Source organism: Lissotriton vulgaris, chromosome 12 (genome assembly GCF_964263255.1).
Source record: "Lissotriton vulgaris chromosome 12, aLisVul1.2, whole genome shotgun sequence".
Lineage (NCBI taxonomy): Eukaryota > Metazoa > Chordata > Amphibia > Caudata > Salamandridae > Lissotriton > Lissotriton vulgaris.
In genome coordinates this window covers 142419376-142437629 of record NC_141700.1, presented here as the reverse complement: position 1 = coordinate 142437629, position 18254 = coordinate 142419376, and the positions used below count along the sequence as shown (strand labels likewise).

At 47.4% G+C, this 18254-nt stretch overlaps 1 protein-coding gene across 1 annotated transcript in view; it reads right to left on the bottom strand.

Moving 5' to 3' along the window:
* The window catches only part of KCNJ9 (potassium inwardly rectifying channel subfamily J member 9), a 185980-nt gene extending 167929 nt beyond the window's left edge, over nucleotides 1–18051 (bottom strand). The window contains exon 1 of the mRNA XM_086947611.1: nucleotides 17607–18051. The gene's annotated coding sequence lies outside the window, so the exon portion shown is untranslated. The remainder of the gene's footprint in view (nucleotides 1–17606) is intronic.
* Between the last annotated feature and the right edge of the window lie 203 nt (nucleotides 18052–18254).

The following is an 18254-nucleotide window of genomic DNA, read 5'->3' as shown; positions in this document are numbered from 1 at the left end:
GTGTGGGTAGGACTATAGCCGCAACAGGAAATTACCCAAAACGCAACATGGAGACTTCAAAATTATTGATCACAAAAAAACTTGGTTGTGTGAGGGAGTCACCTGTGTTTTTGGTCCTGGCTCGGTGGGCATCTAGGAAAACCCAGACATTTCTGAAAACTAGACACCCTGGGGAGTCCAGGGAGGTGTGTCTTGCGTGGATCCCCCCAATGTTTTCCTACCCAGAATCCCCTGCAAATCTCCAACTTAATTGTTTTTAAATCACATTTTCCTTACATTTCTGTCTGGGATCACCGTGCAGGCACACATTTCCTAACACCCAGCATTCCCCTTGGTCTCCCGATATAAATGATGTCTCACTTGTGTGGGTGTCTAATGCAGAGTCAGCCTAAAAAAACATATAAAAAATATAAAGCACTTAGAGCTCACTGTGCTATCCCGTCCATCCCTATGTTTTTGGCACTTCCCAGTCGCAGGCCCTTGGCCCACCCACACAAGTGAGGTATCATTTTACTCGGGAGACCAAGGGGAAATGCTGGGTGGTAGGTAATTTGTACCATCGCAGTAATCCCAGACGGAAATGTGAGGAAAATGTGATTTTGTAGCTAAATTTGAGGTTTGCACTGGATTCCGGGCAGGAAAACATTGGGGGATCCACGCAAGCCATGCCTCCACTGGACCCCCGGGTGTATAGTTTTCAGAAAGGTCTGGGATTGGTACATTTCTCTAGATGGCCAGAGAACCCGGGACCTGAAACGCAGGTGCCGTCCTTGCAAAACCAGGTTGTTTTGTGATAGATAGGAGGCACCTGCATTTTGGGGGAAAAACTGAAAAATAGGCTATGTCCCTGTAAAATGCCAAAACCGTGTAGAAAATATGGGGTTGTCTGCCTGTTCCTGAAAGCTGGGAAGATGGTGATTTTAGCACCACAGACCCTTTGTTAATATCTTTTGCAGGCATAAAACCAGATGCTTTTCTCTGCAGCTTTTGTTTCCCATTGATCTGAAAAAACCCCAAAATGTGCTGTATTTTTGCCAATTTCTCTGTCCCCTCCAAGGGAATCCACAAAACCTGGGTACCTTCAGAATCCTCAAGATGTTGGAATAAAAGGACACAAATTTGGCGTGGATACCTTATGTGGAAAAATGTTACAGGGGCCTAAGAATGTTGAGCTCAAATAGCCAAAAAAAGGCTGAGCATAGGGTGAGGCCTAACAGCGTAGGGGTTAATCTGACACGTAAACAACAACTCAAGGCTGAGAAAGATACCACCTATAAAATTTTGCACTTAGAGATGTTAGAACAGCTCCCATTTATCATAGCCAAAACATCTTCAGCTGCCTGATTAATACATGATGTTCTATCTTTACAGATTTTAACATTTCAATTCGCAGCTTGCATGAAACATTTTCCAGTCCGTAAATATGAGCCCCTAGGAGACAGCTTTCTTCATGAATTATGGTCACTCCCCTTTTCCTATCATTGTGAACGTGCCAATAAGGAAATCTTCCTTACTGAAGAAGAATGTGTCTCTTCTGTCTGACAATTACTCATTTGCAAACATGTGACTATTAACGGCTAATATAATGCTTCAGTAGCAAATTTGGACTGCTATCTTATTGGAATACTGGCTCCCCCAATGCTCCCGCTTATTACTGTCCTTTCAAATGCGAGTTTTTTAATGCTTAGTGATCAAGACTGCTGCAGAATGTGAGCTGGTATCCCCTACATTTTGTCTATCTCCCAGCTCGTCACGTGTTTGCAATAACATCCTTCCCTCACCAAGCAAGGGGTTATGGATAGTCTGTTATGGCCTTCCATTCCACCTTTGAAGGCAGATTTTAACTAGCTAAGCAGATCAAAGCATTATTGTTTCAAAAAGAAGTAGCCCTCACATCTGCTCTAGAAACTTTGAATTACAAGTTGCAAGGACATCGAGTGAGATATTTTCCTTGTTAAACACAAACCTCCCATTACATTCTGGCGAATTAGTTCATAATATTTTTTTTAATTAAAGATTTTATTGAAATGTTCATGTAATACAATCATGAGAATGTATCTTGTAGCATATCAGTAACAATTGTACATAACAATTATATAGCATAATCTACATCACCAGGAGATATCAGGCACAGTTGAGTTCTTGGCGTTTGGCGCAAAAAACCTTGTCCCCCACCCTTCCCACTATTGGAGCACAGTGCTACTCTCTCCATCTAGTATTAGTTTCATCAATGTAGGTACCCCCCCCTCTATACAATCAGGATGATCACATATGGTGCTCGATATTACTCATCTGCTGTTGTGACATCGCTCCCCCTTGTCTCCGTGTAGGTTTTATACAAAGCCCAAAAGTTTTTAGGTTGACTCATTGGTGGCAGTAAGTCACTAACATTTTCTGTCTGTGTACTGCAGTACAACATATCGCTCGACCACTGTGAGATCGTAGGGATCGGACCCCGCAGACAACACATGGCCACTCTACGCGTAGCTACCAGAAGGCCCATATCTACTAGTCTGCGAACCCCTTTAGGTATCGATTTGGAGTATCCAAGTAACGCCAGCACTGGGTCAGGAGGAAGGGGGACTTCCACAATTCGTCCCAATTCTTCAAAGAGTGAGTTCCAAAATGTAGCAATCCCCGGACACAGCCATGCTAGATGTATGAAGTCAGCCCTCTGTTCACTACACCTATCACATTTAGCCCCATCACTCAGTCCGTATTTATAGAGTCTATCCAGGGTGTAGTAAACCGTATTCAAGTACTTAAAGTGTATGAGTCTGTGTCTACTGTTTAATGATATGAGTTTCGTACTATTACAAGAGTAGGCCCACATTGCGTCATCAATCTCCCTACCCAAATCTCTCTGCCACTCCAATCGGGCTTTAGTGTAATAATTTTCCCTGTAATCGATGGATAGCTTATAGATCCTCGGGCTATCCGCTGTGGTGACGTAGCCTTAATAACATAGGATAATGAGGACAAATCTGGCGGTTCTGCCAAGTCTCCACCTAGGATGTGCATTAATGCCTGCCGTGTTCTGTGGAATTGAAATTTAGTAAGATAAGTAGCAGCCATGTCTTCCGTAACTAACTCCTCCCAGCTCTTCACTATGCCCCCTTCGAATAAATCCCAGACTGTCCGAACTCCTATAGAATTAAGCGTCCTTATAACCCCTTCTTCCCTCTAGGGGGGCAACCTGTGGCACCATTCCAAGAGAGCGTGTGGAGAGTACAGTATTGCTCCCGCCTGCAGATTCAGGAGATGATGCCAGGCATGTGTTGCGGCATTCACAGAGTCCAGTATCCCAGTTCGGCGATCTGGAGGTAAATATTAGAGCTGGCGAGGGTTGAGGGGAGGCCGCCACCTTCTTTATGCACAAGTGTGGGGTGTCCGGCAAGCCATGCATCCAGTAGAAGGCATGGGCACACTGAGCTGCTCAGTAATAGAGATCCAGGTCCGGGCGCCTAGCCCTCCCATATGGTATGGCAACGTAAGAACCTCCCATCTGACCCGCGCCTGTTTACCCGCCCAAGCCAACTTGATCATCAGAGTATTTAGTTGACGGAAGAAAGTGCCAGGGAGGACCAAAGGTATATTAAGGAAGAGAAACAAAAAACGGGGGAGAACAACTATTTTCAAGATGGAAACTCTACCCAGCAGAGATAGAGGCGGACGGATCCAACCTTCAATGTCGTCCTCTAATTTATCAATAGCAACCCCATAATTTTCTTTAAATACCATGTCTGAGTCCGTATGAATTTTAATCCCAAGGTACCCACTGAGTACGTTTTCCATAGCAGTGGATAGTCAGGCTCAAATGGAACAGTGACAGGAGTAAGGGGAAATATCATGGATTTTAAACAATTGACTCAAAGTCCCGACACTGCCCCGTATCGGACTACCTCTCGCAGCACAGAAGATAGATGACTTTCTGGGTCCCGTACATACAGCAAGGTATCATCCGCGTAAGTAGAGACAATCAACTCATAGTTTGGGAATGTTATACCTTTAAATCTGTGGTATTCAAGAAGTGTTCATGCCAAGGGCTCGGCTACTAAAGCATATAGAACGGGAGATAAAGGGGGGCCCTGACGCGTACCTCTAGTGATGCAAATAGGATCCGTCACGAGATTACCAATATTTATTCTAGTAGTGGGCGCGCTGTATAATATCCCTATCAACTGCAAAAAGACAGCCCCACACCCATCCTCAGTAGGACTGTCACATAAAAGGCCACTCCATCGAGTCGAAAGCCTTTTTCATATTGAGAAACACAGCCACCGCCTGTCTGTCAGGCTTGGTGTGCTGCATCGCCCCGAACACTGTCCTCAAGTTGTAATTTAAGTTCCTACTTGGGACAAAACCAGCTTGCTCCGGTGCCACCAAGGTCGGAACAAGTGGGACCAGACGCGTAGCTAATATCTTCGCAAACATTTTGGTATCTACAATGAGCAAGGAGAGCGGGCGATAGGAGGGGTACTCATTCAGTGGTTTACCCAGTTTCAAAATAGCCACAATAATTGCTTCGTTCATTGATGGCGGCATAGTACCCGTAACGCAAATATCATCAAAAAGAGTGGCTAAAGGGGGAAGCAATATATCCTTGAACACCTTATAAAAAGGCAACAGTCAGGCCATCAACCCGGGGGGCGTTCCCCAACTTCATACTCGACAACACAAGGAGAATTTCATCTTTCTACACAGGTCTCATAAGGAATTGTCGGTGTGTATTTGTCAACCATGGGAGCTTGATATACGTCAGATAATCCAATATCTCCGCCTCGGAGCCGCCATTGCGACTCGAGTAGAGCTCCAAGTTGTATCGTCGGAACCTCCCCGCTATTGCCATCTCACCTACCAGCGTGTCCCCAATCTCTGTAACAATCGTCTTCTCCTGCCTGTTTTTAAGGAGCTGTGCCAACACTAATCCCGGCCTCTCCCCTTCCCCATACGTAAGCGCAGTGGCATATTTGCCCAGGTGTTTAATTTCTGCATATGTTGTATCATGGTATTCTTCCAGTTGTGCTTTAAACTCAGTCATGAGTTCGTCATCAGCTCCTACCTGGAGTCCAGTCTCTAGCGTCTTCAGTGAGCCCTCTAAATCCGACAGTCTTTTACGGATTGCTCTTAGGTCCCCTGAGTGTTTGGTCATTGCGATACCACGGATGTATACTTTAAATTTTCCCCAAACGACCTGGAAACTTTCAACCGAACCTATATTTGTGGCAAAGAAAGTTTTGATAGCTTCCGCAGGTTCTTCCTTGAACCCCGAGTCTAGCAGCGAATAGGGTGGGAACCTCCACATAAAGGGGGTACGGATTTCTGTGGGGTGTCAAACACTACCAGTAATGGGGCATGGTCCGAAAGTGTAAGGGGGTGCACCTCACAGTGCCGGACTCAGTTGTGGAGTCGTTTATCTGCGAACCAATAATCAATTTGCATATCATAAGTCAAGTTGCACCATCAAATCTATGACTGTGCGCGCTGATGATGTAAGTTGCCTGTCAGGCCCCCCCGACCTATCCTTCCTTGGGTTCAACACCATATTAAAATCGCCACCTCAAAGTTGTCCGCCCTCGCCACATTTGCGGACTATCTCAAGTAAGGAAGTATAAACAGCTGTATTGTCGTAGTTCGGGCCATATTAATTTACTAGGAGAAGCTCCACCCCTGCCACTGCACCTAGAAATCACACATCGCCCTTCCTGGTTGGTATACAATGGTTCTAATTTGGGAGTAGTCCTTGGGTTAACCCACATAATCACCCCACGCGCATGGGTGGTGAAACCCACAGCATGTATATTACCAAGCAGGCCCCTGCCATGCAGCCTGGGGCTATCTCGGGGTAGGTGAGTCTACTGTAAGAGCGCCACATCCACATTGTATCTAAGTAAGTAGGCCACGACCTTCGGTAGTTTACGGTAATCGTTAAGGCCTCTAACATTCCACGTGAGAGCTCTAATCGTGCAATTAGGGGTAGGTTTACCCGTGTCAGTGGGGTCAGTCATGGGGGAATGTATAGTCTGTAATCCCCATCACGCCATAGTAACAAGCAATACACATAGTTCCCAACTCTTCGCCTGGTGACAATACAGCTATGAATATCATTCTTCAGTCTCATTCCCCATCCTCCCACCTCCCACGTCAGGCATCACCCAACTGTGCTTGGCCAAAAAAACACACAATACCCACAATCCCGCGTCATCAAGCAATCATGCAGTAAAGCAAATCTGGTGATTACGAAACAAATTAGAAACCCCCCTCACCTCCCACCACAAAAAGATTCCCAAGAAGTGTAATTCACTCATGGGCAGATGTTGCTCAACTCAATAGTTGGTAGTTACTAGACCGAACCAGATTCCGCCTTGTGTGCCATACAGCCATTACTTTACATTTGCAATTGGTCTCACCACCCTTCATCAGCTAGCGCCAGCACACACCCAATTAGTCTTGAAGTGTTGCGCAATGAACATAATTCACAAGAGAGGGAGCATTTTGCCCAAACATACACCTCAGCCCTGACCCCCAACTGTTGCATACAAAAGAACAATGCAACACAGCAATGCCCCCACTTTCCGCCACATATTCCACAGCAAACTTCCCCCCCAGTAATACCCTCTTATCTGTAACATATGTAGTCCATCATTCAGTCCTGTTCTTCCACTTAGCCTCCGACCGCCCCCTCTGAGAGACCTCATTCCAGGCTGCTTCTTTGCACCTTAACCCACTCCTTCAAGGCCTTCTGCAGTGATTTCAGGTCCGTAAAAATGCGAGATTGTCCCTGCCAGTTGACGCGTAGTCCCGCCGGATACAACATGGCATAGTTTAAATTAAGATCTGCAGTTGGCGCTTCAGGGGAGCAAATTGTTTCTAGGCTTCCTACACCCGAATAGTGAAGTCTGGATACAAGGAGGTACTTGAGCCTTCATACTGCAGCATCTGCTTCTCCCTAGCCACCTTCAGCGCTGAATCCATGTCACGATAGTTGAGCAATTTCGCTATGATCGGACTCGGAGTGGTTCCAGGGACCGGACATGGTCCCAGAGAGCGGTAAGCTCTTTCAACCACAAAAATAGGAAAAAACGTTTCACTGCCAAGTAGTGTGACTAGCAGATTCTCCACAAACTTCTCCATGGTGCCAGTCAGGGTCGACTCCGGAAGGGCCGTAATTCATAAGTTGTTCCTTTGAGATCGCGCCTCCAGGTCCTCCGCCCTGTCCTGAAGGATTTGAAGCACCCTTCCCATCTGCTTGTGTTCCGTGTCCATTGCCGCCTGCGCTTCTTCCACCTCTGTGATCCGGCTTTCCGACATGTCCAGCCTCTCCTCGTGCTTGTCCATTCTTTCTGACATACTGTCCATTCTGTACAAAAGAGAGCCTATTTTAGTCCCCATGGTTGACAGACTGCTCTGTAGGCCTGTCTCCATTACCACAAGCATAGGATATCTCCCTCAGCTTCCTCCTGAGAGTGGTCTGACACGTTGTCCACATCTTCCGAGGTGGTGTCTTTTCCCTTAGTCGTTATTTTGTGATCTGTCGACCCTGCCCATCTTGGAATAATCTCCAGTCACACCGCTGCTTTGATTCGAACTTCGATACCAAAAAAAGGAGGGGCTATAGACCTCAAGGGCGAGACCATCATTGACTGAGACACTTGTGGTCGTTCTGTCACCACTCTGAGTGATGTGTCGTTCACAACAGGAATCTATCAGTCCCAGTCCAGTCACCGGCAGTACACCCAATTGTTCACTCAACGCAAGATGGCTTGGACCGCAAGTCGCCCCTCAGCAGGCACTGAGATGTCTTTTTGTCAGACCCCGGCCACGTATCACCACAGTTTCGGGGTTCTTGCAGACCTTGCTGGGGCACCCCACTGGGCTCTATGTGCAATGGTTGCTGGCAATATCTTTGTATCTGTGTCCAAGTGTGCTGATTCACTATGAGCTCAGACTCCACCATTGACTAAAGCAAGCCGTGTTTCCAACGTGGAAAAGAGCAACCCCAATGTCTGCAATGTACTCCATTGATGCGCTCATGGCAATAACTCTGCACGCGTGTCAAAAATAGACAGTGAGATGGCCGGCGCTGCAGCCCCAGCCAGGCACCACAAGCAGTGACTGCAGCACTCACCGTTGCGTCTTGTGCCTGAATACCTCCTCGTGGGCCGTTCCCAGGCCTACAGACTGGCGCTGCTGCGTAGCACTGGCGATCCTCCCAAGACTTTCTTGGGGCCCTCTCACATTACACCATCCTCTGCAGGCAGCCCCACCTGTCCGCCACGCACATCCCCCGCAGCACCGTGGGAGAAATGCGGCCTCACTGCAGGGCAAGATGGCGGCTTCCGTCTCGGCAGCAGCCATTCCGCCACTCCGATCACCGACCTCTCGTCCCGCATTCACTCAGTATCGTGGGGGAAAAATGTCTATAAGACTCTGCCTGCCACCCCGTCAGAGGCAGCGCTGCAGACAGGCACCCCATCGCTGTGTGTCAGGGGGTACTCCGGTGTCAGTGGGACCTGCGATACCTTCCAGACCTCTGCTCAATTCCCGGCGGCGCCTTTCTAATCTAGGCAGCGGCTGCAAGCCTATTAGAGGGCCTCTCACATCTGGCCTTGTTCGCTCGCTCTTTGCTGGGTGTGGACGCTCCGGGCAGCTTTTCGTGTCCCGACAGCTGTCCAGTGCCTCCAACGATGCTTTTCAGGGCTGAGAGATCCTTGCAGATGCAGGATTATTGAAGAATAGTGCAACGGCTGGGCGGAGCTATTGACCTAAGCGGCCATTGCTGTTGCGAGCAAGCTCCGCCCCCTTAGTTCATCGTATTTTTTATGAAACTAATACTGCTGGCCTTGGAATCTTTTTTTAAGATTTTGGGCTCTGGCTTTGTCAGTTCATTCCAAACAATGTTTGGAGTAATACCGGTTTCATTCATTCCCTTTTTTCCAGTGTGTTCTGTGGATTCCTGCTGCTAGTATCCTCATTTGTGGCATTTTGGATATATGTGTGCCCCCCTATTATGGAAGTTCCATTTGAAAGCCCACTGGTACTACCACCGCCTCAGCTGTGTCATGAGCGCATGCTTCGATTATTTGAAATCTTATTGCTCCAGAAACTGGACCTTGATTGGTCACTGTCATTCCGACCCATCTGGTTTACCTGTGTGCAACCCGTGTTTCACTGCCTCTGGTGCCCCTTTGAATGGGCACTGGATATTTGCTTGGCCTTGTAGACGGCACTCCTGTGGACATTACCCTACTGATTAGTCTATTAGCTACCCATTTTCAGAGTTGTCCATAGGCCTATGACTTCTTCATTATGCGAGCTAATTGGCACTCCTACCCGAGAAGAGGTGTGCATCAACCCTAGGATCACTAAATACTGTCTATGATAACATGGATGCAGGTTGCCCAGCAACTTTCTCAGCATCGGTTGAGACCGAGGATCATATCTGTTCCCTGTTACTTATGAACTGGGCAGTGAAGCAATCATTGCCTGCAGAGACTGAATCTGTTAGGGATTTGCTAGCCTTTGTGTTTGCGAGTAACATCATGGGTACCACCTACACACCTTAACTTTGGCTATTTTTTCTAAATTGAGATCTTCTCTGATATTTTTTGTTCGATTGTTTTGAAATTATAATCCTTCCATATAATATGCTCATTAGGAATGCTTTTAAATTTGCTTAGTTTTTATTTTTGTTATTGTTTAGTAAGTCATTGCATCACAGTGCCGACCAAAGGGAGGATGTCGTATATATCCTAGAGGCCCACTGTGTTTTCTTCTTTAAGTTAGCCTAACTGCTTGTAATAGCCAACATTTGCTTTGCACACATTATGAAAGAACATGCTTGTTTTGTGTAAGACATTTATTTTCCAAATAGGTTGCACATGTTTTGTTATTTAGTTCTTCTATTGGGACTGAGAAGGAACATTTCATATGTGGTATGAGGTTGGACACTAACACCTAAACATAATAGAATAATCCTGCTGCTGTTTTCAACATGCAATTCTGATCATATAGGCCGGGACTTGCCTGTTTTGAAAACAGAGAGGGCAAATTCTCGCAGGGCAAAGGTCCCAAGATGAGAGAGAGCTCCACTGCCTGAGATGTAGAACCACTACCTAAGTATTCCAGGTATGGGGTCCCCCACTAATCCCAGAGATTTATGATATATAACACTGTGTTTCTATAGTGAGGATAGGCTTAGGCAGATCTGTCTCTCGGTATAACAGGGCTTTTCATTCTGCACAGTCTGTTGATTATGATAATTACATTTTTGACCTGTATCTGGCCTTTAATTGCAGCACAGTTATTACAAGATAGAGCACAATAGTTTCAATAAATATTGTACGCTTTTTTCGCGTCTCTTTTCTGTTTGTTGTGGATATGTATGAATGAGAGAACAAAAGGTGATGGCTTGCTAAAGCGATCCCTGAGAGGGTCTAGAGTGTTCTGTTCTGGGGTGCCAATTTACTGGTTTCTCTGGAAAAGTTAGGAGAGCAAGTAATGCACTATGAGCCTGAGTTTGGGCCCATAGGTACCGATGTGGTATGGTGACTCAGTTCCTACATAATAATGTTCTGTGGTCCCAAGCATAGTTCTGTTTCTAAGCAGAATCCCCGTGACACTGTCAGCTCCAGTGTGTGAAAAAGGGGTTGGTTGCCCTAATAAGGTTATAGTGCTCCACGTATCACTTAAACTAACATCATAAAATAACATATCATATTTTACTATACAATAACTTAAAAAAGAAAGAGCAACCTAACAAACTATAACATCACTAAATGACACAACATAACTTTTACCACAAACCATCATGACACTCGGGTATGTGATGATGGTAAAAATGCCAATCCCCCTCCCTAATACACGCCAACCAATCGGGATTTCTTCCAGGGCGAAACACAGTCCTAAATTTGCGCCGAGTCAACAATGTCCTGAGCAGACAGCCATATGTCCAGGAAGACGCTGCTATCTTGTCCCTCGACGCCACAATGGCGTTTGACTCAATAGAGTGGTCCTATCTATTTGAGGTCCTGCTTAGATTTGGCTTCGGGCCTAAATTTGTCCAATGGATGTGTCTCTTATATACGGACCTCCTGGGCCCAGTACGGGTCAATAACCACACGTCCAGAAGATTTAAACTCCACAGAGGGACCCGTCAGGGATGCCCCCTCTTGCTGCTATTGTTTGCTCTGACCCTGGAACCTCTTGCCCAATGGATCCACACTGACGCCTCCATCATAGGCCTCCGCTGAAACGACGAAGTGACCGACAAAATTTCCCTCTGCGCAGACGATATCCTAATTTATGTAGCTTCCCCAAAATCTTCTATCAATAGTCTGTTCCACGTCTTGACTAACTTCGGGAAGTACTCAGGTTACTCAATCAATTGGGCTAAATCGGCTTTATACATGTTACATGCCCCCCCCTCTTGCTGCCCCACGGATTCTCCATACCGGTGGCTCAAGAGGGCTTCAAATATTTCGGTATATTCGTCACTTCAGATCCCACTCTATTTCGCGATCGGAATCTACTCACCCCATTACGCAGACTACACAGCGACGTGGCACACTGGCGATCCCTACCACTCTCCCTCGCAGGTAGAGCAGCCCTGTTCACAATGTTGGCACTCCCGCGCTTCCTGTATGCCCTCCAAAACTGCCCCTTTCCGATTCCCGACTCCTACTTCAGGTCGGTGGAGAGCGATCTCCGCCTTCTCCTGTGGGATGGAAGGGTTGCCTGTATTGCCCTACAAAAGCTGACAATGAGCTGGTATGACGGAGGCATTGCACTCCCCAATTTGCGCCTTTATTACTGGTCATCACAACTTGTGGCTACTAACCACTGGATGCACAGCTCACCCAATGATCCAGCCTTCCACCTTGATAAATACCAAACTGGACGGGAGGGATATTTCGGGGCTCTATACAGTAGGCCCAAAAAAAATAAGTACATTGGCCCCATGGCACACACAGTTGCAGTATGGCATTAGGCCACTGCACGCCTAGGATGGTCAAACAGACCCACTAAAGCCACCCCGCTGAGGGCATCACAACAACTTGGTTCCCTCTGCTTCCAGTTGGGCTTCGACAAGTGGGACACAATAGGCATCTCAACAATAGGAGACCTAATTCACAGGGGCAAACTCTTAACCTTTGCAGACTTACAGACCAAATACGCACTTACACAGACTGAGGCCTTCCGCTACCTCCAGATCAAACATGCCCTCCTCTCCGCCATCCCTGATCATTTCTCCATGCCCGAATCCTCCCCCCTGGAGGATAGATTGCTTTCAGAACCCCTCCTGACAAAAGCCATTTCCTCCACATACCCTAAGCTTTGCAATAACCTCCCAAATACATTTCAGCCCCTACGAGACAAATGGCAGACGGACCTAGGCGACCTGGAAGAGGACGAGTGGCGGGCGGCCTTGATGTCCCCCAGGGAGGTGGCGATTAATCACCGACTCAGACTAATCCAACTGAAGATCTTACTTAGGACCTACATGCCTGCGACTCTGTTAGCCAAAATCGGGAGGAGGGAGGATGATAGGTGCCTAAGAGGCTGCGGACAAACTGGTACCTTCTACCATATATTATGGGAATGTCAAGAAATACAGCGCTTTTGGGAGGTGGTTGTCCGAAAAATGAGAGACTCACTGGGAAAATCCGTTTCTCTGTCGCCAAAAGAAATTGTCCTCAACATCTGGGGTGCCACGGACCTGAACGATCTAGAGTCACAATGGGCTGCTTTGAGTTTCCTAATTGCTAAGCGTTCAATTGCAATGAAATGGGGTGCAGCCGATAGACCTCTGGTGGTGGGCTGGATGGCTGAACTAGACAGGTGTACGTTGGCTGAAAAAACTGTCTACAAACTTCGTGGCTGCCCTGCGAAGTGGGACAAAAAGTGGGGCCACTGGAACATTTACCAGGGTGAACTTGTGACTCCCCCACGGTGGAACTGGCCATGAACCGGACTAGACTACTGGACAGAATTGTGCAATGATTCCTTATGTTGTAAATGTACCTTGACTTTGCTTGACCATGTCGATTGTACTTAGATTTTGACTCTGCAATGACTTCAATAAAAATGTATGTTAAAAAAAAATGCCAATCCCGTTTGATTGCTCCATTTTTTCCTCCGTACAACCATGCCACCCCAAGACTGCATCAAGACACGAAATCTCGGATTGGACAACCCAGTCCATTGACCAGCCAAAGCAGGCTATAGTAGTGGTTAATTTGTAAAAAAATACAAAAAAAATTTAAGTGCTGAGGCTCTCGTCAGGAGGCAGCTTAAGCCAGCCCATTTCCCTTGTAAGCGTCGTCAAAAACAGAACGCCTGAGCCAACCAAAAATGATTGTTTCCGTGCTCCAGTACCTTTTCGTCAAGTTTGTGCTATAAGCACTGATGTTCATGATTAAGTGTTGGTGCTGAGCACTGGAAACCACCAGCTCAAATTAAGCACTGGGTTATAGTCATAAGAAGGGGTGGGCGGACATTTCCGTTCCGCCCACGGAATGTGCGATAATTTGCACTTTCCGCCTTCCGCAAAGAAGGCGGAAAAACTGTGCAAATTTTCGCACAATCCCGGGCGTAACGGAAGTTGGCCGCCCGCCCGCCTCCTGCTTCTCGCCCGCCTTATTAACTATATTTACAGGCTGGAAATAAAGTTAAATAAAACTTACCTCATTGTTGAACTGCAAACTTCCCGATCGCTGCTTGTTCTTTGAAACTGCGCATGAGCGGGAGCCTGCGCATTTCTCACCAGGAGTGCGCATGCGCAGGCTCCCGTGCATGCGCAGTTTCAAAGATGAAGCCGCGATCGGGAAGTTTGCAGTTCAATAATAAGGTAAGTGTTATTTAACTTTATTTCCAGCCTGTAAATAATTAATAAGGAGGACGGGAAGGCGGGAGGCGGGCAGGCGGGCTCTGCGAAACGGAAATATCGCGGAGAGGCACGGAGATTTGTTCAATCTCCGTGCCTCTCTGCGATAGACCATTCCGCAAATTCCGCTCACCCTTAGTCATAAGGAGCACCATACAGGGACCTGCACTCACACGTCATCATCCGTCACACTGCTATGCGCTGCCTCCCATAACATGATGCAAAAAAAACAGTTGATGGACAGAATGCAGAACAATGTCATACATTCACCCCGGTACAGAGATCTGGGCCTAAATCCATCTTTTTTTGCACTCCACACTACCCCAGTTCAGACATGGCCATATGCAAATCAGCCTTGACCCTGTGCCTCATGGGAACAGTCCAGCCCGAACTGCCAAGCCATGTCTTTCCTGGACCGGAATCAAGCATCCTAGGACCAGTTTCTGGCTATCAGCCGTCTTCAGCCAGGATAGCTTGACTCCAGTGGTGTGGAGAGCATGGGACTCACGTCTGAGCACTCGGGTGACAAATGCAGAAATAACAGTTGATGGACAGAATGCAGAATAATGTCATACCTTCACCCCAGTACAGAGATCTGGGCCTAAATCCATCGTTTTTTTGCACTCCACACCACCCCAGTTCAGACATGGTCATATGCAAATCAGTCTGACCCTGGGCCTCATGGGAACAGTCCAGCCCAAACTGCCAAGCCATGTCTTTCCTGGACCGGAATCAAGCATCCTAGGACCGGTTTCTGGCTATCAGCCGTCTTCAGGCAGGAAAGCTTGACTCCTGTGGTGTGGAGAGCATGGGACTCACGTCTGAGCATACCCATCCCACTCGGGGTGACAAATGCAAAAATAACAGTTGATGGACAGAATGCAGAACAATGTCATACATTCACCCCAGTACAGAGATCTGGGCATAAATCCATCGTTTTTTTTGCACTCCACACCACCACAGTTCAGACATGGCCATATGCAAATCAGCCTTGACCCTGTGCCTCATGGGAACAGTCCAGCCCGACCTGCCAAGCCATGTCTTTCCTGAACTGGAATCAAGCATCCTAGGACCGGTTTCTGGCTATCAGCCGTCTTCAGCCAGGATAGCTTGACTCCAGTGGTGTGGAGAGCATGCGACTCACGTCTGAGCATACCCATCCCACTCGGGGTGACAAATGCAAAAATAACAGTTGATGGACAGAATGCAGAACCCCATTTCTCTGTACTGGGGTGAATGTATGAAATTGTTCTGCATTCTGTCCATCAACTGTGGTTTTTGCATTTGTCACCCCGAGTGGGATGGGTATGCTCAGACGTGAGTCCCATGCACTCCACACCACTGGATTCAAGCAGGCTTGGCTGAAGACGACTGGAATGCCAGAAACCGGTCCTCGAAGCTTGTTTCCGGTCCAGGGAAGGCATGGCTTGGCAGTTCGGGCTGGACTGTTCCCATGAGGCACAGGGTCAGACTGATTTGCAAATGGCCATGTCTGAGCTAGGGTGGTGTGGATTGCAAAAAAACGATGGATTTAGGCCCAGATCTCTGTACTGGGGAGAATGTATGACATTGTTCTGCATTCTGTCCATCAACTGTGGTTTTTGCATTTCTTATAACATGATAACCTCACCTCGATGGCTGCCTACCTGGCAGCCAAGACATGGAACTTCCTCCCCATCCACCTTCGGCTGAACCAGGACCACCTCGCCTTCAGGAGACAACTCAAGACCTGGCTGTTCGAGCAGTTGCGGCCCCCTTCCCCCAAGCGCCTTGAGACCCTTCCGGGTGAGTAGCGCACTATACAAGTGTTACGATTGATTGATTGATTGATTGATTGATTGATTGATTGATTGATTGATTGATAAGACACAAGACAGAAACACCTCCCACTTAGGGTCACATAACACCATAACACCCTTCCCCACCTACATGGCGTAGCCTGCTGCCCATGTAGGTAAGTACTTCTGTGCCCCATGTAGGTGTAGTACGCACTGTATAAATGTCGCAATACAATCATAAACTAACATGGCATAACTTAACAGGAAATAGCATAATATAGCATGGTTTGCCGTAACATAGCATCATAATATAGAATAGGAGAAAACATAAAACCGGTCACCAATTGACCAAATATGATATAAAATAACAAACCAAAAAAATATCTTATCATAACAAGACATACCATAAACTAACATAAATATTGCAATATAACGTAACGTTACATAATATGACATCGCATTATATCACTCTTGACACTGTGAGCTGGCGAACAGGCTCGTTAGGGCCGCAAATCTTGAACTTTGCCTCGAGAAGCGCCGGTGATGCTGCGTAACGCCAATGTAAAGATGGGACGTATACCCCAGCCCCTCTCAGCTGAGCAAAACACCTATTGAAAAACGTCTCCACGTGAAGCTCCAACATAGAGACTTTCTCTCCGTGAATATAACTGAAGCTAATAAATCCCACCCAGTGTATATGTAAGTCGTGGCCCTTTTTTCCCAGGCACCCCTGCTTCCCTGCGGTTGCCATGACAACAATCCTAGATGTGCCTTCGGGAGATTTTTTTATGATGGTAAACTCTGCCTTTTTTCCTCGTCTCTGCCTTTGCAATTTCGAAGAAACTAGAAAAGCCTCCCCGATCAGACGGCCCCCGATCAGCCACACTTCATGTTTTCTCTTCTTCCTTCGTTTTTCGAGTTAATTGGTTATTAAGGTCAATAACACCATGTTCCACCAATGTTCCCAGCTCCTCCTAATGCATCTATATACTTCCACATGTAACTAGCGTGCACCCGTACACAGGGGCAATTAGAAGTATTCAGACCATTCACCACGAACATATCTGTATGCGCACCCGCGTGGCGTACCCTGGTGGCATGTCACACCACGCATAAACAAATGTACACCATCATGTATGCAGACCGTCTTTAACATGGGAACCAACAGCTATGAAGGATTCCCTCATGTGTGCCGATTAACAGTTACCTGCATTAATGTTTATACCGAAAAGTACTCTATTTCTAAAATAATGCAAAATATTCACACTTATGTACTTGCATTTTTGACACATATTTCGCCCGCTGCCTGCTTCTAAAAATCCACTGTAGCCTTCCTTCACTGGACCCTAGCGCCTTGACGTCTTACCCTACATGGCGCTTTGGAGTGTTCGAACGGTTGCGTGGGTGTTGTACAGAATCAACATTGCAATAACATACAAATACCACACAATACGGAGATGGTCATGTCTGTGTATCGTTAAGTTTGACAAATTGCAGTTTCAATCCATTTCCTACGATTTTTTAAATCAGGGTCCCATCACATTGGGCGGGGGGTCACCGGGAAGTGTTTTTTCAGACGTTCGCAAGTGGGTGGTACATTGTCCACTGGCACCATGGAAACGTTTGCCTACAAGGAGTTTGCCCATTATCAACCCGGAAATGTTGACAGTGGGATTGCTTCTGACGGGGTGGGGAGTGCCAAGAAATATCCATCAATACGACATAGCGCCTTCAAATCGTTATTTCGATATTCATCATGTATTCTTTTGCTTCATATAGTGCCAACGTGACACATGGAAGCAGCTTCTTAGCGCTAGGATACATTTATAATACAATGGGAGATGTTAAAACATATACACTCGCACTACGATATTGACACCCCATCGTGCGGCGCCCCACTTAGAAAACTTCTGCCGAGGCGGGGGACGCCTGCTGAGCCTTACCTGCGAGGAGACGGGCGGGGGACGCGGCCCGTCATTGTGGGCGCCGGGATCATCTCACCATGGCGGCGGCAGCTGGACGCCCGAGGTGCCGGAGGGACCGTGTGTGTCTTCAAGGGTGGCCGCCTGGCGCACGCTCACCTCGCTGCCCGTCCGAGCTTTCCACTGGGTACCTGGGCAGCTCGCTTCCAGCACCGGCGCCCTCGTCTGCCCCTCCTCCCGTGACATAAATGGAGTGAGAGAAAAGAGGGCTCAGGAGAAAAGAAAAAAAATCCGAAAAACGAGCGGACTGCAGCAGAACGGAGGGAAACGCAACCCAGGGATGCTTCTGTGGTGGGGATTTTTCTGCTTCTGAAAATCACCCTGTCACAGTTATTAAAAATAGAATGCCTGCGTGTGGGTGAGCGCACACATATGTGTGTGCAGTAGAGAGGGAGAGAAAGGGAGCACGCGGCTCTCTCTGCTTAATAAGCCAGAGCCGCTGCTGTGTTACCAGCCGTGACTGGCAGGTGGGGGCAGGCCTCAGAGGTGCGCTGGTTGATAGGTTCTCATCTTGTGTTTGCCACCCCTTGTCTCTTTGTGTGCGCAGCGCCCCCTCCACTTCCTACCTTTGACCTCTCGCGCTGAACTGCTGCCTCTCAATACTCTACT